The 23,700-nt window shown below is 44.4% G+C and overlaps 1 pseudogene; it reads left to right on the forward strand.

Moving 5' to 3' along the window:
* Positions 1-784: 784 nt before the first annotated feature.
* Positions 785-23,700, forward strand: LOC149369842 (uncharacterized; annotated as a pseudogene).

The following is a 23,700-nucleotide window of genomic DNA, read 5'->3' on the forward strand; positions in this document are numbered from 1 at the left end:
ACCGATGTAACAGCGAAGTTCTTTTCAAAGAACAAGACTAATTTCCCAAGGTTCCACGTGATTCACAGTGAACACTGAAAAAACCGCACGACATATCTCGCCTTTCATTGTCTCAAGGACTTTAACCGACACCATAGGCCAAGTTTATAAAATAAAGAAGCTTGCAAATGGAGACCTACTTCTAGATGTACTGTACAACCATCAGTGCGAGAAACTAGCAGAGGTCACAGCCTTCGGTGACATTCAAACCGTAATAAGCCCTCACCGATCACTGAACACTGTTCGTGGCGTCCTCTCTGATGATGACCTTAAATACATGACGGAAGAGGAATTACTAGATGGACTCAAAGACCAACATGTGACAAATGTGTACAGAATAAAAATAAGGCGAGATGAGAAAGAAATCGAAACAAAGCATTTTGTCCTGACCTTCGCCTCAAGCACTCTCCCTGACTCTGTGGAGGTAGGGTACTCAAAAACAAACTACGTCCGTACATCCCAAACCCAAGACGTTGCTTCAAATGCCAAAGGTACGGCCACGGCTCCCAGAGCTGCCGGGGCCAAGTCACATGTGCAAAGTGTGCCTCACACGACCATCCCACAGATAACTGTAAAGTTGAACCACACCTTTGTGTAAATTGTGAGGGCAGTCATCCTGCCTACTCGCGTGCTTGTCCAACTTGGAAACAAGAGAAAGAAGTAATCACCCTCAAAGTTAAAGACAACGTCACTTACTGAGAAGCGCGAAAGCGTTTCTCAATGGTTCAACGCCCTACTTTCGCCAATGTGGTGCAACAGGGCACGGCACCACAGCGGCTTCCGGCTTCTGCTCAGGCCACACACAGTGAGCCTGGAGCAGGGCCACCCGTGCCCCAGGTGGCAGCAGCTAGCGCCGTGCCACCACCCACGAAACAGGCTGCGCGGACCTCCAGGTCAGCGGGCCCCAAGGTCTGAACCACAGTTACCCGTGCAGTCTGCACGATCCTCCAGCGCCTCTGAGCAGGCAATGGACATAACTCCTCCTTCGCCCCCGCTGCAGCGGCGGCAAAGCTCTCTCGAGCGCAAAAAAAAAGGATAAAGTCCCAATAACTGGTCCAAAAGACCCACCAACCTAACTTATCCCCAACTAGTCTATAACGATGGCATTTCTAGTACACTGGAACTGTCGTGGACTTTTAAGGAACTACACTGACATAACAGATATTTTAAATTCATTCTCCCCGGTAGCACTGTGTCTAGAGGAGACTAATCTAGGACCACAGAAAAAAAATATTCTTAAAAAATATCAAGTCTTCCGATGTGACCGACAGAATTCAAGCAGGCTCTCTGGAGGCGCTGCTATTGTGGTCCAGGGTGGTGTTGCAACTCGGAAAATTGACTTAAAAACTTCTTATGAGGCAGTTGCGGTCACCGTGCTTCATTTTAAAACCATAACATTATGTTCCATGTACATTGAACCTCATCTAACCGTCAGACTTCACGATGTAGAAGCACTTTTAATACAACTACCGGAGCCATATCTTTTAGTTGGGGATTTTCATGCTCACTCCTCGTTTTGGGGAAGTGAACAAACCGACGTCAGAGGCCGGATTATAGAAGATTTTATCCTCAGCAACAATGTCTGCCTCCTGAACACGGGCACACAAACTTACTGCTCTCCAAGCAGTGGGAAAATGAGCTGCCTAGATTTATCTTTTTGTTCACCAAGCATTTTTACAGATTTTAAATGGGATGTTCTTGACAACCCTTACGGGAGCGATCATCTTCCAGTCGTGATCAGTCTAACATTATCACCATCTGTCACATTAACCAAACCACGGCGTTGGAAGTTGGCAGTGGCCGACTGGGCGCTCTTCCAAGAAAATGCCACTTTAGAAGAAATTTTTTCAGATGTCCTTGATGTTGATGACATAAATGCGAAGTTCACAACATGTATCATTACCGCTGCTCACCTAGCCATTCCACAAACTTCTGGAATGGTGCGAAAAAACCGAAAGGTCTGGTATACACGGGAATGCAGGGAAGCAAAGAAGAGGCAAAACAAAGCCTGGGGAATTTTCCGTCTATCCCCCACACAGGAAAACCTAATATATTTTAGAAAGGCAAGGGCCAAAGCTCGATATATCCGGCGTAATGCTGAGAAAACTTCATGGCAATGTTATGTATCTTCTATAAATAGTTCCACTACTTCAAAAAACATGTCGCAGCAAGTTCGCAAACTTGATGGCAACTTCTCTCCTTTTGCAGTTCCTTTCCTCACCCCCCCCCCTGATGCACAAACAAGTATTCACGAACAGGCCGACATACTTGGGGAGCACTTCTCCCATGTTTCCAGTTCATTACACTATACTGACTCTTTCTTAAGGCACAAAAACACAGCAGAGAAACAAAGACTTCCAACTAGTGGCTACACCAACGAACCCTACAATAGTTTGATTACACTTCATGAACTTCACAGAGTACTAGCTAGTGGCAAACAGACTACACCAGGGCCCGACCAGGTACATTATCAAATGCTAGCCCATTTGTCTGAACCTTCGGTAAAAGCACTCTTGAAATTTTTCAACCAAATCTGGGTGTCGGGGAAAATGCCTGAGGCTTGGAAAAAGGCAGTAATAGTACCATTTCTGAAACCAGGGAAACTCCCAACCTCTCCTACTAGTTACAGGCCAATAGCCCTTACCAGCTGTCTTGCCAAATCCTTAGAAACCATAGTTAATATTAGGTTAATGTTTATTCTCGAATCTCGCGAACTGCTTGACCTCCACCAGGGCGGTTTCAGAAAAGCTTGTTCGACACTGGATCATCTTGTCCGACTCGAAAACACTGTTCGAGAAGCGTTCATACATACACAACACTGTCTGGCTGTTTTCTTTGATATGGAAAAAGCCTATGATACCACCTGGAGGTTTGGGATTCTCCGCGACTTGGGTGATCTGGGCATCCGCGGTAGAATGTTAGATTGCCTGAAAGATTTTTTGTCAAACCGTACATTTCAAGTCCGTCTCGGTTCAAACCTCTCGAGGAACTTCACTCCAGAGAACGGTGTACCTCAGGGATGCATTTTAAGAACTACACTTTTCATCGTAAAAATGAATTCCATAGCCAAAGTAATCTCAAAGTCAATTATGTACTCAGTTTACGTCGATGATCTCCAGATTGCATGCACATCGTCCAGCTTGTCAACCTGAGAAAGACAGGTACAACTGACATTAAACAGACTTGGTAACTGGGCAGACAAAAATGGATTTCGGTTCTCCCCACAAAAAACAGTTGTTCTTTTCTCTCTGCGGAGAGGCCTGCATCCCGATCCCACCCTGCATTTAAATGAAACCGTTCTGCCAGTAAAACAAGAACACAAATTTTTAGGTGTAATATTCGACAAAAAGCTCACATTCCTCCCGCACATAAATAATTTGAAAGTAAAAGCCTCTCGAGCTCTAAACATACTTAAAGTGCTCTCACGAAGACGCTGGGGCTCTGATAGGGCATGCCTCCTCCATATCTATCGTGCAGTAGTGCGCTCCTGTCTTGATTACGGGTGTGTGGTGTATGGTTCAGCGAGACCATCATACCTGAAAAGACTAGATCCTGTACATAACCTAGGTTTGCGTCTTTCGACAGGAGCATACAGGCCGTCACCTGTGACTAGTCTATACGTAGAAACAAATGAACCTTCATTAACTGACAGAAGAACCACACTTACATGTTCATACATTCTGAAAATTCGTTCATTACCGAAACACATCTGTTACCCGATAGTTACAAAATGTCCCTCTCGAACACTGTTTAACAACAAACCCCAAGCCATTAGACCACTCATAATCCGTTTTGAAGAGCACTGCCAGGAAATTAACCTAATAAATGCACTACCTGATCTTGCACAGAGACCTGACCCATTGCCACCTTGGTACAACTTCCCTGCTGTAAGTGATTTCACACTAACACACGTTCGTAAAAAACATACACCTCAAGAACAGATTATACAGGAGTTCTTAGCACTAAACGAGAAATACAGTGATCATACAGCATTCTATACAGACGGGTCCAAAACGACGCTTTATGTTGGCTGCGCTGTACTTCAAGACAAACGAGAAAAAATAGTAAGGTTGCCTCAGTGTGTGTTAGTCTTCACCGCGGAATCTTACGCGGTATATTTAGCGCTAGAAAAAATACTGAAGAAAAACATTGAATATAGTATCATTTTTACAGACTCCCTTAGCTTAATTACATCACTACATCCCAAAAATGCAACAATGCCTTTAATAGGAGACATAGTCCACAATGTAGTAGCTGCCAAAACACAAGGGCTTGAAATTAAATTCGCTTGGGTACCAAGTCACGTAGGAATCTACGGTAATGAGAGAGCCGATGTATGTGCCGCAGCCGCCTGTAAAGCTGAAATACAAAAAGTGAAAGTGCCGCACAACGATACTATAAAATTTGTACAAAGAAAACTAAGAGAAAAATGGCAGGGAGCATGGGATAATGAAGTAAACAACAAGTTACACCTAGTAAAGCCAGTTATAGAAGAATGGAAAACATGCAGTCATCAAGAGCGTTTCATTGAAGTAATTTTATGTCGCCTTCGTATTGGACACACGCACTTAACACATAATTTTATTCTTGCAAAACAAGACAAACCTACATGCGCACAATGTGGAGAGATTGTCACTACAAACCACATACTAATATCCTGTGCAAAACTTGATCAACTTAGAAGAAAGCATTTCCGACAGTTTTATGAAGAGCACATCCCACTACACCCTTGCTTAACTCCTAGGAGAAAATTCACTACTAAAAACCTCCTCTCTTGTTTCGTTCCTAAAAGAAGCAAACGTCCTAAATCTCTTGTAGGCTTACAAAATAATCTTTAAACTTCCTCACACCAAATAGACATATTAAAACGCGTGTCTGGCGCATGATGGCCTTAGCTGCCTATGTGCCATAAAACCCAACACAACACAACACCTGTGCCACTTTGCTTTGGTGCATAGCCATGTCGAACGCATTGGCCGTCCGAAGAGTGCTGCCGCGCCTCTTGCATGTTCAAGCTAGGAATGGACGAACCTGTACCTACTCTTTTGGAAAAACAATGCATCCCATAATTTCAACGTCCTTTTTTGGTCATGCGAGAAGTGAATACATGACGGGATCTCAAACTCAAACACATTTAATTGAAGCGCAAGCTGTAAAAAACAAAAAAACAAAAATGAATAGGGCATCAATAAAAGCAGTAATAATAGCAGGGGGGGGGAGATCGCAGGACGCTGACGTGCCAAAGTGTGTTATTGTATGCGCATGGATATTATGCGGATAGTGAGCATTGCCGCGAATCCAGTGCATACGCGATTAACACACTGAAATGCTAGAAGATGACAGTACAAACAAGTGAAATGTGTGCAGGTGCACTTAACTGCGAATAGTAAAAAAAAATGGCATTACCATTTCCTTGCCAAGGCAGTGTAGTTAGTTTTTAGACCAGCACGTCTAGCTCTGAGTTTATCAGCAGGCGCATGAAAGCTAGTTGCTAACTGACATGGGTAATTATATGTTAGCATTCCATCAACAAGGGCAATAAGCGCTGCACCTTTGATATTTTTTGCCCAATATTTCATTAAGTCCAAATGAGATGTTCACCTTTAAAACGTAGTCAGCATGTTTGGGTGGGAAAAAATTTTCCACCCAGGACTGCTAAAAAAAGCACGGAGCACTAAGGAAGAATTCTTTGAAGATAAGTTTCCTCCAATAAATGAAATTGAAAGAATTGAGAAATCCACGAGGCTAACGGCCAAATCACCGTTGTTGCATGAAGCCAGGTACACTGGCACTACCATGCACCGGGTGAGCTCATTTTTGTACTTCCCCGCAGGGAGGCGTCTGCAGCATGCAGACGTTGCTGAGTGGCGACACCACGGGGTTAACCCGAGCATCGGCAGGGACATCCCCTGCGTCACCACGGAGGGTGAACAATGCGTCACCACGGACCCGAGCATCCGCGCCTGGCCGTGCGTGGCATCGCCGTGTCCGGGGAAAAGGGGATCCTGGTGGTTGAGCCGATGCCGAGCGTTTGGACCCTTAAGGCCCCTCGGCGGAGGCAACACACCACTTTGGCCCCAGCTTCCTGCAGACGGCACCTCCGGCCTGACCCGACCGGAGGAAATCGGCATTCGCCTTTTCCTGTCCTCCCCTCTATCTTTCACTTGCCTATTTCCTTTCTTACAATTTTCCTGTATCCTCCTCTCTTCTTCGTTTTTTCCTCTTTTTCCTGGCGGCGAGGGTTAACCGTGTGTGACCAACTACCCTGAGTTGAGTCATATTAGGTTATAGTTAAGGTTACAGCTGGCGTGGGCAGGACTTTCTTTCAAGTTCCTGTCGCGTCCCTTTGTTGGACTCCATGGTGGGTGGCTGGCACCATGACCGAAAAACATCAATTTTTAATGCCTCCCCCCGTTTCCAAGCCTGATCGCTCTCTTAAAAGAGTGCGGAACGAAGCAGAGTACTTTTTTTTTCGAAAAAGAAACCAACATTCGCCAAATTCCATGTCGTCCACAGTGAAGTGCAAGATCAACAGGCCAGAATTCTATTCCCCTTCATCGTATCGAAATGCTTAACACAGGCTTTGGGCCCCGGCTACAAAGTATCAAAAATGGCCAGCGGCGATCTATTGCTGGAACTCCGAGATAATGTTCAAACTTCCAAACTCGCAAACATAGTGTGTATGGGGGAGACACCTGTCTCCATCACAGCACACCGATCCCTCGACACTGTCCGTGGCGTCATCTCCGAAAATGATTTTCTACATCTCACAGAGAAAGAAATGCTGGAAGGCCTTTCCGATCAAAACGTCATTGATGTGTACCGAATCAAAATCCGCAAGGACAACAAAGATATAGATACCAAACACCTGGTCCTGACTTTCAACACATGCACATTGCCAGAAACCCCCGAAGATGCTTTAACTGTCAGAGGTTTGGGCACGGCTCACAGAGTTGCCGCGGCCGCGAAACTTGCGCGAAATGCGCGTCAAAGGACCACCATTCTGAGGAATGTGACGCAGCTCTACGCTGCGCTAACTGTGAAGCCGACCATGCTGCGTACTCCAGGGCATGTCCGTCCTGGAAGAAGGAGAAGGAAATAATCACCATAAAAACAAAGGAAAATATATCATTTCGAGAAGCAAGAAAGCGATTCGCAGTCACGAACACTTTCTCTTTCACAGCGAAACCAAACTTCACTGATGTGGTGCGCAGGGGCGTAGCACCACGCAGCACTCCGGCACCTGCCGCGGCCACTCCCACCGCGCCTGTGGCAGGACCATCCACGCCCCAGGCAGAGACAGCGGAGGCCGCTCTGCCAACCCCAAAGCAGGGAATGCCGGCCCATGGGCCAGCATCCCACAGGACTTCCCCCTGTCGGGGGAGGCCTAAAACCCACACGCCCGCGGCTTCACCGCGGTCGTCCACCACCTCTTCCGAGGTGATGGACCAAACTCCCAGCCCGCCTGCTTTACAGTGGCGGAACAGCTCTCTTGAGCGGAAAAAAGGCAAGGCTACCATAACGGCCCCAGAACATAAGTAAACCTCTCGTTGCTCCTACCCCAAAACAAAAACATGGCTTTTCCAGTTCAGTGGAACTGTAGAGGATTGTTGAGAAATTACGATGACATAAAAAACATTTTAGGGTCAATGTCACCCGTAGCCTTATGTCTCCAGGAAACCAATCTAGGTCCACAACATATGAACATCCTGAAGCATTATAAAACTTTTAGACGAGATCGTGAGCAGGCAAATAGACTCTCGGGAGGCGTCGCGATTGTCGTACAAAGCGGCGTCCCTGCTCAAGAGATCAGACTCACAACAAAACTGGAGGCAGTTGCGGTCAGCATTGTCAGCTACAAAACTATAACTATCTGTTCTGTATATCTTCCTCCACATATAACATTAACAGTCCGTGACCTACAGGAACTCATCAATGAACTGCCAGAACCATATCTAGTAGTCGGGGATTTTAACGCTGAATGGTACGGCAAAACAGCGCTGACGGACGGGACGGAAGAAGAGACAAACACCTGCGTGTTTGTCTCTTCTTCCGTCCCGTCCGTCAGCGCTGTTTTGCCGTACCATTCAACATGAACCAACCAGCCCGACTCAGCCCTCTCCTTGAATTCATTTTAACGCTCACTCCCCTTTTTGGGAAGTGAGCGCTGTGACTCTAGGGGTCAAATAATCGAAGATTTTATCCTCACAAATAGTGTATGCCTTTTAAATACAGAAAAAGCCACATACTGCTCCCCTGCCTCAGTGAAAATGACCTGTTTGGATTGGTCTTTTCGTTCACCTTGTTTTTAACGATTTTAGCTGGGACGTTATTGACAACCCTTATGGCAGTGATCACCTCCCTGTACTAATATAACATCCACACCGGAAATAATCCCCACAAGGCCACGGCGCTGGAAGCTTCACCTCACCGACTGGTCACTTTTTAGAGCAAATGCAAATTTAGAAAATATACTTTTAGATAATCTCACCGTTGACCAGATTAACGAAAAGTTCACTAATTGTATCATAACTGCCGCACCCACAGCTATTCCTCAGTGGTCAGGAGTATCGCGACAAAACCATAAAGTATGGTGGACAAAGGAATGTAAAGAAGCAAAAAAACAGCAAAATGGAGCGTGGGGTAAATTCCGCAGGTATCCGACACATGAAAATCTCTTGAATTTTAAAAAGGCAAAAGCTAAAGCTCGGTACGTCCGTCGCAGTGCCGAGAAAGCTTCATGGCAAAATTATGTTTCATCTATCAACAGTCAGATCCCATCTAAAAAAATGTGGGAGCAGGTTCGAAAGTTAAATGGCACCTTTTCACCATTCACAATTCCTTTTTTAACAACACCCGGCACACAAACAAGCATAGAGGAACAGGCAGACATATTAGGGGAACATTTTGCTGCAGTCTCAAGTTCATCTCACTATACAGTCTTTTTTAAAATACAAAAACACAGCTGAAAAACAGAGGCTCCCAACAAGTGGAGGCAGAAATGAAGAATACAATAGTCTAATTACCCTCCAAGAAATCAATAAAATACTATCTGCCGGCAAAAAAACTGCTCCAGGACCCGACGAAATACATTGTGAAATGCTTGCACATCTTTCCGAGCCAGCCGTGGACGCACTTCTAAGATTCTTTAACACAATTTTCATATCTGGGAAAATACCAGAAGCCTGGAAGAAAGCTATTATTGTACCCCTTCTTAAGCCTAGTAAACCCCCAACTTCTCCTAGCAGTTATAGACCCATAGCCATGACCAGTTGCCTTGCCAAATCCTTCGAAAGTGTCCTAAATATAAGACTAACCTTTGTTCTTCAATCTTGTGAACTTCTTGATATCCATCAGTGTGGATTTAAAAAGGAATGCTGCACTACAGACCACCTAGTCCGCCTTGAATATACTGTCACAGAAGCTTTTATACACAAGCAACACTGTCTTAGAGTCTTTTTTGATTTAGAAAAAGCATATGATACTACCTGGAGGTTCGGGATTCTCCAGGACTTAGCTGAGCTTGGCATACGTGGCAGAATACTGAACTCAATTAAAGACTTTTTCACTAACCGTTCATTTAATGTCCCTTTCGAGCGATTTTATTCAGGAAAATGGAGTACCTCAAGGCTGTATTTTAAGCACAACCCTTTTTATTGTAAAAATGAATTCTCTTAACAAAATAATACCAAGGTCCATAACATATTCAGTCTATGTTGACGATCTTCAGATAGCGTGCACATCTTCCAATATATCCACATGTGAAAGACAAGTACAACTTACAATCAACAAACTGGCAACATGGGCAGACAAGAATGGTTTCTACTTCTCACCACAGAACACAGTAGCCTTACTTTTTTCACTCAAACGAGGCTTGCACACAGATCCCACATTACACCTAAACCAAACCAAACTGCCTTTAAAAAAGGAACACAAATTTCTAGGCATCACCTTCGATAAAAAGCTTACTTTCCTGCCTCACATAAACGCACTAAAGAAGAAAGCGTCGCTATCACTGAACATACTTAAAGTCCTTTCACGCAAACACTGGGGTTCTGATCGGGTATGCCTCCTACGGATTTATCGCTCTGCAGTACGTTACGTTTTAGATTATGGCTCAATAGTGTATGGATCAGCAAGGCCGTCGTACTTGAAGCGACTGGACCCTGTGCACAATATGGGTTTGCGTCTTTCAACTGGTGCTTACAGGACGTCACCAATAAAAAGCCTTTACGTAGAAACCAATGAACCACCACTTGCAGACGGACGAACAATGCTCACATGCTCATACATTTTAAAGATCCGTTCCCAGCCTAAACACATCTGTTACCCACTCGTTACAAAGTGTCCATTTCGAACACTATTTACCAACAAACCTCTAGCAATCATACCACTTCTCCGCTTTGAAGAGAAATGCCAAGAACTAGACATAATGAACATATTACCTAATATTGCCCGCAAACCTGATCCACTCCCGCCTTGGTACTGCCTACCATCTGCGTGCGACTTCACATTAACACAATTTCAGAAGAAACATACACCGCATGAACAGATATTACAAGAATATTTAGCACAACGAAAAATACGGAGAATACGAAGCATTTTATACCGCTGGATCAAAATCGGCGCACTACGTGGGAAGTGCTGTAGTTCAGAATAATTGGGAAAAAATAGTACGGCTACCTGAGTGTGCATCCATTTTCACTGCCGAGTGTTACGCAGTCTCGGTGGCTGTAGAAAAAATAATAAATGAGAACATTCATCCCCGCAGGGAGGCGTCTGCAGCATGCAGACGTTGGTGAGTGGCGACACCACGGGGTTAACCCGAGCATCCGCAGGGACATCCCCTCAGGGGGATGATGGTGAACAATGCGTCACCACGGACCCGAGCATCCGCGCTTAGCCGTGCGTGGCATCGCCGTGTCCGGGGAAAAGGGGATCCTGGTGGTTGAGCCGATGCCGAGCGTTTGGACCCTTAAGGCCCCTCGGCGGAGGCAACACACCACTTTGGCCCCAGCTTCCTGTAGACGGCACCTCCGGCCTGACCCGACCGGGGGAAATCGGCAGTCGCCTTTTCCTGTCCTCCCCTCTACCTTTCACTTCCCTATTTCCTTTCTTACAACTTTCCTGTATCCTCCTCTCTTCTTTGTTTTTTCCTTTTTTCCTGGCGGCGAGGGTTAACCGTGTGTGACCAACTACCCTGAGTTGAGTCATATTAGGTTATAGTTAAGGTGTACAGCTGGCGTGGGCAGGACTTTCTTTCAAGTACCTGTCGCGTCCCCTTGTTGGACTCCATGGTGGGTGGCTGGCACCATGACCGAAAAACTACATTTTTTTATGGCTCCCCCCCTTTCAAAACTTGATCGCTCTCTCAAGAGAGGGCGGACCGAAGCAGATGACTTTTTCCAGAAAAGAAAAGTATCCTTTCCAAAATTTCATGTCATTCACAGTAAAGCAGAAGAAACACAAGCAAGGATAATATCCCCATTCCAAGTCTCAAAACGCTTGACGGATGCCTTAGGCCTTGGCTACAAGGTGTCAAAAATGGCCAGTGGCGACTTACTTCTTGAACTGCGCGACAGCATACAACACTCAAAAGTTGCAACAATTGTATCCATTGGGGACATCCCTGTCTCTGTGACCCCACATCGGTCTCTGAATACTGTACGAGGCGTCATCTCTGAAATAGATTTTGTCCACCTTTCTGAAAAGGAAATGCTCGAAGGACTTACTGACCAAGAAGTTATAGATGTCCACCGGATCAAGATCCGGAAGGATGGCAAAGAAGTGGACACCAAACACCTGATCTTGACATTCAACATGAGCACATTACCCGAATCCATTGAAGTAGGCTACCTGAAAATAAATGTAAGACCGTATATTCCCAACCCACGCAGATGTTTCAACTGCCAGAGATTTGGCCACGGCTCCCAGAGTTGTCGCGGCCGCAAAACTTGCGCAAAATGCTCTTCGAAGGACCACCAATCCGAAGAATGTGTTGCTAACCTACGGTGTGCAAACTGTGATGGCGACCATGCTGCCTACTCCAGGGCTTGTCCGTCCTGGTAAAAAGAGAAAGAAATCATTACTCTCAAGACTACGCAAAACATTTCTTTCAAAGAAGCAAGAAGGCAATACTCTCAAACAAACAAATTCACCTTCACTGCAAAAACAAACTTTGCCGATGTGGTGCGTGGGCGCGGCGCACCACACCAGGCTTCGGCACCTGTCCAGGCCACACGTAGTGAGCCTGTGGCGGGGCCATCCGCGCCGTCTGGTGGAGTAGCTCACGCTACTCCGCCTACCCCAAAGGAGGGGACGCAGACCAGCGGGTCGGCGGGCCCAAAGACCTCTTCCCACAGGTCGAGGTCAAATTCGAAAATCAATGTGCCTCCTGCACGGTCGTCCAGTGCCTCCGCAGAGGCGATGGACACGACCCCGGGCAGCCCCTCGCCGTCCACGTCGGATGGTCGGCGGAGCTCCCTGGATCGGTCAAAAAGAGACAGGCCCCGAGTCACGGGGCCATAAACAACTTGATCTAGTTTTTTCAATCAGTACAAACACAAAACTAAGATGGCTTTCATAATACAATGGAACTGTAGAGGAATGTTGAGGAACTACAGTGATATAACTCATATTCTAGGGTCAGTGATGCCTCTAGCTCTATGTCTCCAGGAGACCAATCTTGATCCACCACATTCAAATATCTTAAAACATTATACAACTTTTAGGCGTGATCGCGAACATGCAAATAGACTCTCGGGAGGCGTCGCAATCATCATCCAAAGCGGCGTCCCGGCTCAAGAAATCAAACTGAAAACAAAACTTGAGGCGGTTGCGGTTAGCGTCATCAGCTACAAAACCATTACAATATGTTCTGTATATCTTCCCCCACACATCACATTAACATGCCAAGATCTAGAAAGCCTGATCGATGAACTGCCGGAGCCATTTCTGGTAGTTGGCGATTTTAACGCTCACTCTCCGTTTTGGGGAAGCGAACGCTGTGACTCTAGAGGCCAAACAATCGAAGATTTTATACTTTCGAATAATGTCTGTCTTTTAAATACGGGAAAAGCCACATATTGCTGTCCAAGCACAGCAAAAATGAGCTCTCTCGATTTAGCTTTCGCATCACCATTACTTTTTAACGATTTTAAATGGGATGTTTTAAATGTCCCCATGGGCAGCGATCACTTACCTACCGTCATCAGGCTCTCATCGTCTACTCCCCGCAGGGAGGCTTCTGCAGCATGCAGACGTTGGTGAGTGGCGACACCACGGGGTTAACCCGAGCATCCGCAGGGACATCCCCGCAGGGGGATGATGGTGAACAATGCGTCACCACGGACCCGAGCATCCGCGCTTAGCCGTGCGTGGCATCGCCGTGTCCGGTGAAAAGGGGATCCCGGTGGTTGAGCCGATGCCGAGCGTTTGGACCCTTAAGGCCCCTCGGCGGAGGCAACACACCACTTTGGCCCCAGCTTCCTGCAGACGGCACCTCCGGCCTGACCCAACCGGAGGAAATCGGCAGTCGCCTTTTCCTGTCCTCCCAAAGTATCATGTTATTCATAGCGAAATAACAGAGCAACCAGCCAGAAAGATATCCCCATTCATAGTTACTAAGAGTCTGACAGATGCCTTGGGCCCCGGCTACAGGGTAACAAAACTAGCAAGTGGTGACCTATTGCTCGAAATCAAAGATAACACGCAACATGAAAAACTGCCAAACATTGTGTCTTTTGGGGAGGTTGCAGTCTCTGTCACTGCACACCGATCCCTGAACACTGTCAGAGGTGTAATTTCTGAAAATGATCTTCTTTTGCTCACCGAAAAGGAAATGTTGGAAGGTCTTAGTGACCAAGATGTTGTAAATGTGCACCGAATAAAAATCAGAAGAGATGACAAGGAAATAGCAACCAAACACTTAGTACTCACTTTTGCCTGTAGCACACTCCCTGAATCTATTCAAGTTGGCTATGAAAAAATCCGAGTTCGCGCCTACATTCCAAACCCCCGTCGGTGTTTTAATTGCCAGAAGTTTGGTCATGGCTCCCAGAGTTGCCGTGGCCATCAAACATGTGCAAAATGTGCATCAAGAGAACATAAATCCGAGAACTGTCAACCATCACCACACTGCACAAACTGCGAAGGCGAACACCCAGCGTATTCTAGGTCTTGCCCATCATGGAAGATGGAAAAGGAAATCATAACATTGAAAACAAAAGAAAACATTTCATTCAAAGAAGCACGTAAACGATTTTCACAGTCTAATCCATTCGCCTTCACAGCTAGGACAAACTTCGCGGATGTGGTGCGCAGGGGCGGTGCATCACACCGCAATCTGGCGCCTGCCCAAGTCTCGATTACCGGGACACAGGCAGCGCCATCAATGCCCCAGGCAGGGACAGCGAAAGCTGCCCTGTCGTCTCCCAAAAAGGTCCAGCCGTCCCTTGAGTCGGCGGACAACCAGGCTACTCCCCGCCGTGGGAGGCCTGAAACCCGCACACGCACGGTTTCCTCGCGGGCTTCCAGCACCTCCTCCGAGGTGATGGATGTCACCCCTGGCACGTCCGTCCCGCTCGGGCGGCACAGCTCACTCGAGCGTCGCAAAGGACGGGCCAGAATAACGGGACCCGAAAAGCCAGAAACTTAGGTTTCAGCTCAATCTTTCCAAAAAAAAACAAGAAAAACAACAAAAATGGCTTTTTTAATCCAATGGAACTGTAGAGGACTTATAAAAAACTACAGTGATGTAACAGATCTTTTAATTTCACTTTCCCCAGTCATTTTTTGTTTACAAGAGACCAATTTAGGCCCGCAACACAAAAACATTCTGAAAAAATATCAAGTGTTTCGTTGCGACCGACAGCAAGCATGTCGGCTCTCTGGAGGCGCTGCTATCGTTGTTCAGAGTGGTGCTGCAGCTCGCGAAGTCAAACTTCAGACTAAATATGAAGCTGTTGCAGTCACCGTTCTTCATTTTAAAACGATCACAATATGTTCCATCTATCTTGAACCACATATAACAGTAACACTTGAGGACATGGAAGAACTTTTAAAACAACTACCAGAGCCATATCTTTTAGTCGGATATTTTAATGCCCACTCCTCCTTCTGGGGAAGTGATCAAACTGATACTAGAGGTCGCATTTTAGAAGATTTTATACTGTGCAACAATGTGTGCCTACTCAATACAGGAAAGCACACCTATTGCTCTCCAAGTACTGGAAAAACTAGCCCCTTAGATTTATCTTTTAGTTCACCATCAGTTTTTACAGTTTTTAAATGGGAAGTCCTGGACAACCCTTATGGAAGTGACCATTTGCCAGTAATTATCAGCATACCATCGTCACCTTTAATCATCCAAAGTAAACCTCGCCGTTGGAAACTACACTTAGCCGACTGGTCACTCTTTCGAGAAAAGGCCAGCCTGGATAATATATACTCCGATAGCCTTAGCGTTGACGAACTGAATGAAATCTTCACAACCTGTATCATAGCTGCTGCGCGCCTAGCGATTCCTCAGTCCTCGGGAGTGGTAAGACAAAACCACAAGTTCTGGTATACACAAGAATGTAAAGAAGCTAAAAAGAAACAAAATAAAGCCTGGGGAATTTTTCGACGATACCCAACACAAGAAAACCTTATCATTTTTAAAAATTCGAGAGCAAAATCACGTCACGTACGTCGCGCTGCTGAGAAAACTTCCTGGCAGAATTATATATCATCCATAAATAGTACAATCACTTCCAAAAAAATGTGGGAGCAAGTTCGTAAACTAAATGGCAGCTTCTCCCTATTCACAATTCCTTTTCTGACACCCCCTGGTACCCAAACAAGCATCGGTGAACAAGCAGACATACTAGGAGAACATTTCTCCACAATTTCCAGTTCCTCGCATTATACACAGTCATTCTTAAAGTACAAGAACACAGCCGAAAAACAAAGACTCCCAACTAACAGCAGTACCAAGGAGCCTTACAATAACCCAATTACTCTTCAGGAAATCCATAAAGTACTGTCCGCCGGTACAATGACTGCACCCGGCCCAGACGAAATACATTATGAAATGCTAGCTCATCTCTCGGAACCTGCCATAGAGGCACTTTTAAGATTTTTTAATAAAATATCGGTATCAGGAAAAATACCGGACACCTGGAAAAAAGCAATAATTGTCCCTCTCCTGAAACATGGAAAACCATCAACCTCCCCTGATAGTTACAGGCCTATAGCACTCACAAGTTGTCTTGCAAAATGTTTTGAAAGCGTATTGAATACAAGATTAATGTTCATCCTCGAATACCGTGAACTTCTGGACGTCCACCAATGTGGATTTAAAAAAGCACACTCAACAACTGACCATCTTGTCCGCCTTGAAAACACAGTACGAGAAGCTTTCATTCATAAACAACACTGTTTGGCAGTCTTCTTTGATATGGAAAAAGCTTACGACACTACCTGGAGGTTTGGCATTCTCCGCGACCTAGCAGAGCTAGGTATCCGTGGAAGGATGCTGAACTGCCTGAAAGATTTTCTGTCCGACCGTTCATTTCAGGTACGCCTGGGTTCAACACTTTCGAGGAACTTCATTCAAGAAAATGGAGTACCGCAAGGATGCATTCTAAGCACTACACTCTTCGTCATAAAAATGAATTCGCTAGCAAACTTCATTCCAAAGTCCATTATGTATTCAGTCTATGTCGATGACCTTCAGATTGCATGTACATCCTCCAGCTTATCAACCTGTGAGAGGCAAATACAACTAACATTAAACAGACTAGTGATATGGGCAGATAGAAATGGTTTTAAGTTTTCCCCACAGAAAACAGTAGCGATTCTTTTCTCACTAAAAAGAGGCTTGCAGAATGACCCTACCCTAAATTTGAACAGAACTATACTGCCAGTAAAAGGAGAACATCAATTTTTAGGCATAACATTCGACAAAAGACTTACATTCCTACCGCACATAAACACACTAAAAAAGAAAGCCTCGCAATCTTTAAACATACTCAAAGTACTCTCAAGGAAACATTGGGGGTCTGATAGAACATGTCTTCTGCACATATATCGCTCGTTGGTACGTTCATCCTTGGATTATGGGTGCATTGTGTACGGCTCAGCAAGACCATCTTACCTAAAAAAATTAGATTCAGTACATAACTCAGGCTTGCGCCTCTCATGCGGTGCATACAGGACATCCCCCATAGTAAGCCTCTATGTAGAAACAAATGAACCCTCACTAGAAATTAGAAGAACCACTCTAACGTGTGCATATGTCCTTAAAGTACGGTCACTACCAAAACACATCTGCTATCCGGTTGTAACAAAATGTCCTTCTAGAATAATATTTGCAAACAACCCTCAAGCTACCAGGCCACTGCTCTTGCGTTTTGAAGAGATGTGCCAAAATCTCGATATGCAGGACACACTACCTGACGTTGCCCGAAGACGAGACCCACTACCTCCATGGTACAATTTTCCTGTAATCTGCGACTTCACACTTACACAGTTCCGTAAAAAGAAAACTCCACAACAGCATATCATACAAGAATTTCTTGCACTGAAAGAAAAATACAGTAGCTTTTCAGAATTTTATACTGATGGTTCAAAAACAGATAATTATGTAGGAAGCGCGGTAGTACGAGGGAATTGGGAGGAAACAGTAAGACTTCCGCAGTGTGCATCTGTTTTCACTGCCGAATGTTACGCCGTATATGTTGCCACAGAAAAAATAGTAAACGAGAACGTCAAGAACGGTATCATTTATACAGACTCCTTAAGTGTGCTTACAGCTCTCCACTCCCGAAATGCTATCACTCCTCTACTCGGTGACATCATACACAACATAGTAACATCCACAGCTAAAGGACACAACATAAAACTATGTTGGGTCCCGAGTCATGTAGGAATAGAAGGCAATGAGAGAGCAGATTTATGCGCTGCCCAAGCACGTGACAAGCAAATAAAAAATGTAAATGTGCCGCATCGAGACTGCATAAACTTAGTAAATCTTAAAGCAAGGCAAAAATGGCAATCTGCTTGGAATAGTGAAATAAACAATAAACTACATTTGGTAAAACCTGTTTTAGGAGAATGGAAGTCATGTGTACACCAAGAACGTTTCAAAGAAGTGATTATCTGCCGTCTCCGTATAGGTAACACGCACCTTACACACAACTTTCTGCTCACGAAACAAGATAAACCAGTTTGTGCATGTGGAGGTGAACTTACAGTTAACCACATTTTATTTTCATGTTCTAAACTCGAAAAACTAAGGAAAAAGTGCTTTTCTCTGTTTTACACGCAAACCATTCCTTTCCACCCAGCGCTACTCATAGGCGATAATGCAATTGTGGACATATCTTGTTTTTTTAAGTTTTTAACTGAGGCAGATTTTCTCAACAAAATATAAATCATGACCCACAGCTTCACATGATGTCCCTCAGCCATTTCCTCACTCGTGAAGAAAGGGCTGAGGCTTTTATTTGATTGGTCGGGTTCCTCGACATCCTCGCCCAGCCAAGGATGGCTGCTGAGGCTACCTGACCTTTTTAAAGCTTTTACCTTTAGCAATTCTTAAATCTCTTTTTCTCTGTTATTAGTAAATAGGTAAATTTTTAGGCCCTTTACACCACTGATCGCCTTTTCACATTTTTATTAAATCGCACAGAAATTATTATACCTTGTGTTTGGCGCATGATGGCCTTAGCTGCCTATGTGCCATTAAACCTAACATAACATAACATCTCATCGTCTACTCCAATCATCCCCACAAGGCCACGGCGCTGGAAAATTCAGCTCGCCGACTGGTCACTTTTTACAAAAAGTGCCACTCTGGAAAAGGAATTTTGTGACGACCTTAGCACAGAGGAAATTAATGAGAAGTTTACTGAATGCATAATATCGGCTGCAACACTCGCTATACCACAAACAACAGGACTTGCACAAAAGAAACATAAAGCGTGGTGGACAAAAGAATGCACATTAGCAAAAAAACAACAAAACAAAGCCTGGAGCGCTCTGCGTCGATATCCCACTGCAGAGAACTTACTTACCTTTAAGAAGGCAAAAGCCAGAGCGCGGTATGTGCGAAGAAGTGCAGAGAAAACCTCTTGGCAGAAATATGTCTCCTCAATAAATAGTTCAATAACATCAAAGAAAATGTGGGAAAAAGTTCGTAAATTTACTGGTGACCATACCCCTTTCACACTTCCTCTCTTGACAGCACCCGGGACACAAACATCTTTAGAAGAACAGGCCAACATACTGGGCGAGCATTTTGCTGAGATCTCAACCTCATCCAACTACACAAACACATTTCAGAAACACAAATCAATAGCTGAAAAACTAAAATTTCCATCTGGAGCAGGTGCACATGAGGATTATAACCAGCCTCTCACACTACAAGAATTAAATAAAGTATTATCTTCTGGAAAAAAGACAGCACCAGGACCAGACAACGTGCATTACGCTATGCTTGCACATCTCTCCGAGGCTGCTGTAGAGGCACTGTTAAAATTCTTTAATAAAATCTGGATAACTGGAAATATACCTGACGAGTGGAAAAAAGCAGTCATAATACCTTTTCTCAAACCCGGAAAACCACCAACAAGTCCTAGCAGTTACAGACCAATAGCCCTCACCAGCTGCATTGCTAAATCTTTCGAAAGTGTAATAAACATTAGACTAACCTTCGTACTTGAATCTCGGCAACTACTAGATAAACACCAATGTGGGTTTAAGAAAACACGCTCCACCACAGATCATCTTGTCCGCCTAGAAAACACCATCCGGGAGGCGTTCATCCACAAGCAGCACTGTATTGGGGTCTTCTTCGACTTGGAGAAGGCCTACGATACTACGTGGAAGTTCGGCATCCTCCGTGACCTAGCAGAGCTAGGTATCCGCGGCAGGATGTTGAACTGCTTGAAGGACTTCCTGGCTAACCGCACATTCCGAGTCCGCCTAGGAGCAACTCTCTCCATGACTTTCACCCAAGAGAACGGCGTACCCCAGGGGTGCATTCTAAGCACGACACTCTTCATAGTAAAAATTAATTCCTTAGCTAAAGTAATACCCAAGTCCATAATGTATTCAGTTTATGTAGACGACCTACAAATAGCATGCACGTCCTCTAGCATATCAACCTGTGAGAGACAAATACAAATCACACTAAATAAACTAGGTGCTTGGGCAGACAGAAATGGGTTTAAATTTTCTCCTCAAAAAACAGTAGCTGTTCTTTTTTCATTGCGACGAGGCCTACAGGTCGATCCTAATCTATACCTGAATCACACTGTGCTACCAATTAAACAAGAACACAAATTTTTAGGCCTAACTTTCGACAAGAAACTCACATTTCTGCCACACATTAACAACCTTAAAAAGAAAGCTTCTCAAGCCCTCAATATCTTAAAAGTTCTCTCACGGAAGCGGTGGGGGTCCGATAGAGCAAGCCTTTTACAAATATATCGCTCTCTGGTTCGCTCCAAGCTGGACTACGGGTGCATAGTATATGGTTCGGCAAGAGCATCCTACTTAAAAAGATTAGACCCCATTCATAACCTTGGTCTGCGCCTATCATCTGGAGCATACAGAACATCACCAGTAGTTAGCCTTTACGTTGAAACTAATGAAGCCGCTCTTGAGGATCGAAGAATTGCCCTTACATGCTCATATGTCTTAAAAATCCGTTCTCTTCCGAAACATCTCTGCCATCCAATTGTCACCAAGTGCCCATCTAAAAGGTTATTCATCAACAAACCACACTCTATAAGACCATTACTACTGCGCTTTGAAGATAAATGCGAAGAGCTAACAGTGCTAGATGCCCTACCAAATATTGCACAAAGGAATGAATGTTTGCCACCATGGTACAGCCTGCCTTCAGTATGTGACTTCACAATGACACATTTAGATAAAAAGCAAACGCCACATGAGTACATATTACAGGAATTCTTTGCACTACAAGAAAAGTATGACACCTACATTGAATTTTATACCGATGGCTCAAAAACAGAAAGTCACGTTGGAAGTGCAGTAATCCAGGGAAAAAATAAACAGATAATGCGACTACCAGAATGCGCATCGGTTTTTACTGCTGAGTGTTATGCCATCTTTGTAGCTGTAGAAAAAATAGTAAGAGAGAATATCAAAAATAGCATCATTTACACCGATTCCCTGAGTATGCTTAAAGCACTGCACTCCAGAAATGCAGCTGAACCTATAATAGGAAACATCATACATAGCATAGTTAAAATCACAAAACAAAAGCATAACATTAAATTCTGCTGGGTTCTTAGCCATGTTGGAATTATAGGTAATGAGAAAGCAGATGTATGCGCTGCACAAGCCCGGAATAGCCAAATAAAGCAAGTGAACATACCGCACAGGGATTGTTTAAAATTTATATACAGTAAACTCAAAAAAAAGTGGCAGGCAGCATGGGAAGAGCACGCAAACAACAAATTACATTCTGTTAAGCCCATTTTAGGGGAATGGCAATCATGTAGGCATCAAGAACGTTTTACCGAAGTTATTTTATGTCGGCTCCGCATTGGACACACCCACCTCACGCACAACTTTCTGCTAACCAAACAAAACACACCTCTCTGTGAATTGTGTGGTGCTGAACTCACAGTGAACCACATTTTAATTTCATGTGTCAAACTAGAAGAACTAAGAAAGAAATATTTTACAACATTTTATAGGGAAAGACTTCCATTACACCCCATGCTACTTTTAGGCGATCGTGCACTGGTTGACATCTCATGTATTTTTAGGTTTCTCGAGGAAGCCAGCGTTTTAAACAAACTCGAAGCATAAAAAGCTTCACCTTTAACAAAAACTCTAACCTTGTGTTTGGCGGGTCATAGCCTCAGTTGCTTTTGCGCCATTAAAATCAATATAACTAACTAACTAACTAGAACATTCAGAACAGCATCATTTACACTGATTCTCTGAGCGTACTAACCTCACTTCACCATAGCAATGCAATGACACCACTAATTGGTGATATCATACACAACATAACAAGCGCCACAATACAGGGACAAGACATAAAATTTTGCTGGGTTCCCAGCCACATTGAAATCGCTGGCAATGAGAAAGCAGATGAATGTGCTGGAAAAGCTCGGAACAAAGAAATAACGAAAGTGAACATCCCCTACAATGATTGTATGAAGTTGGTACAGTGCAAGCTAAGAAATAAATGGTGGTCGCAATGGAATATTGAAAGAAAAAATAAGCTACATTTAGTAAAACCCATCCTATGCGAATGGAAATTATGCTCACACCAAAAACGATTCATCGAAGTTATTTTATGCCGTCTCCGTATTGGACACACACATCTCACACAAAACTTCCTACTTACAAAAGAAGACAAACCTGTTTGTGAAAAGTGCGGAGCTGAACTAACAGTAAACCACATATCATTCTCATGTACAGAACTTGAATCACTAAGGAAAAAACATTTTACTACCTTTTACAAAGAACACATTCCTTTTCATCCAGCATTGATTTTAGGCGAAGATGCACTTGTCAGTATACCCTGTGTTTTTAGCTTTTTAAGGGAAGCCAGTATTCATCAACTCTAATTTACCCACCCTGTGCTTCACTGCATACAGTTATACACCTCAGCCACTTTCTCAATCATGAGAAGGAGGCTGAGGTCTTTATCTGAGTTGTTGGGAGCCTCGAAATCCTTCCCGAGCCAAGGATGTCTGCGGAGGTAACCCAACCTTTAAAAGTTTCTCTATCAGACATTTTTAAAATTCTTGTCTTTTATCAGCTAGTTAGTAAAAATAAATTTTAGGCCCTTTACACAAACGTTTTTATCCACTTTGTTTTCAAACTCTGCTCAAGCATATTTTTTCCATACCTTGTTCTTGGCGCATGATAGCCTTCGCTGCTTATGTGCCAATAAACCCAACACAACACAACACACAACAACATTTTTGTACTCGCTTATAGGGCCAGCATAGCAGCAAGCCAAGTAAAAGGGCTGCGTCTTTTTTTTAGATCCGAACACTGAAGGCAGGCACAAATGTCCAGGGCCTTTTGGACAGCATCCTGCAGCGGCGGCCACCACTCAACATTGAGGCTGTCAGATGAGGTGCTGATAAAGAGAAGGTGGCTAAGGAGAAGTACGTGGATTTCATGAAAGCTCATCATCACAACTGCGAGGTCCATGAAATCGGCTTCGTGATTGATCCAGGTGTATGTTTCTGTTCACTTCACAATTCATTTGGTGGCTTTGTAAGGGACTTGATTCATTTCTTGTGGTGCATGAATTTACCTCTGCTATATTTTTCCCCAGGCTCCCTTCGTTGGTGCGACCCCTGATGGTCTGTGGCACTGCAGTTGCCATGGTATGGGCCTACTGGAGGTCAAGTGCCCTTGGTCTCTTAAGGAGTCCCACCACCAAGCACTGGAGGCCTCATATTTGAGTGCCAGTGCTACACTTTTGGAGAGCCGCACATATTTTACACAAGTGCAGACACAGCTGCACGCTTGTAGAAAAAGCATATGTCATTTGTAGTGTGGTTGCCGCACCAGTTCGCAATTGTGGAGGTCACGTAAAGTAGCACCTTCTTTAAGCCTTTTTTACAAAAAGCTCGTACTGTTTGGGCCGAGCATGTGCTCCCTGCTCTGTTTTAA

The sequence above is a fragment of the Amblyomma mixtum genome, chromosome 1 (genome assembly GCF_055824585.1).
Source record: "Amblyomma mixtum isolate Tamu chromosome 1, ASM5582458v1, whole genome shotgun sequence".
Taxonomy (NCBI): domain Eukaryota; kingdom Metazoa; phylum Arthropoda; class Arachnida; order Ixodida; family Ixodidae; genus Amblyomma; species Amblyomma mixtum.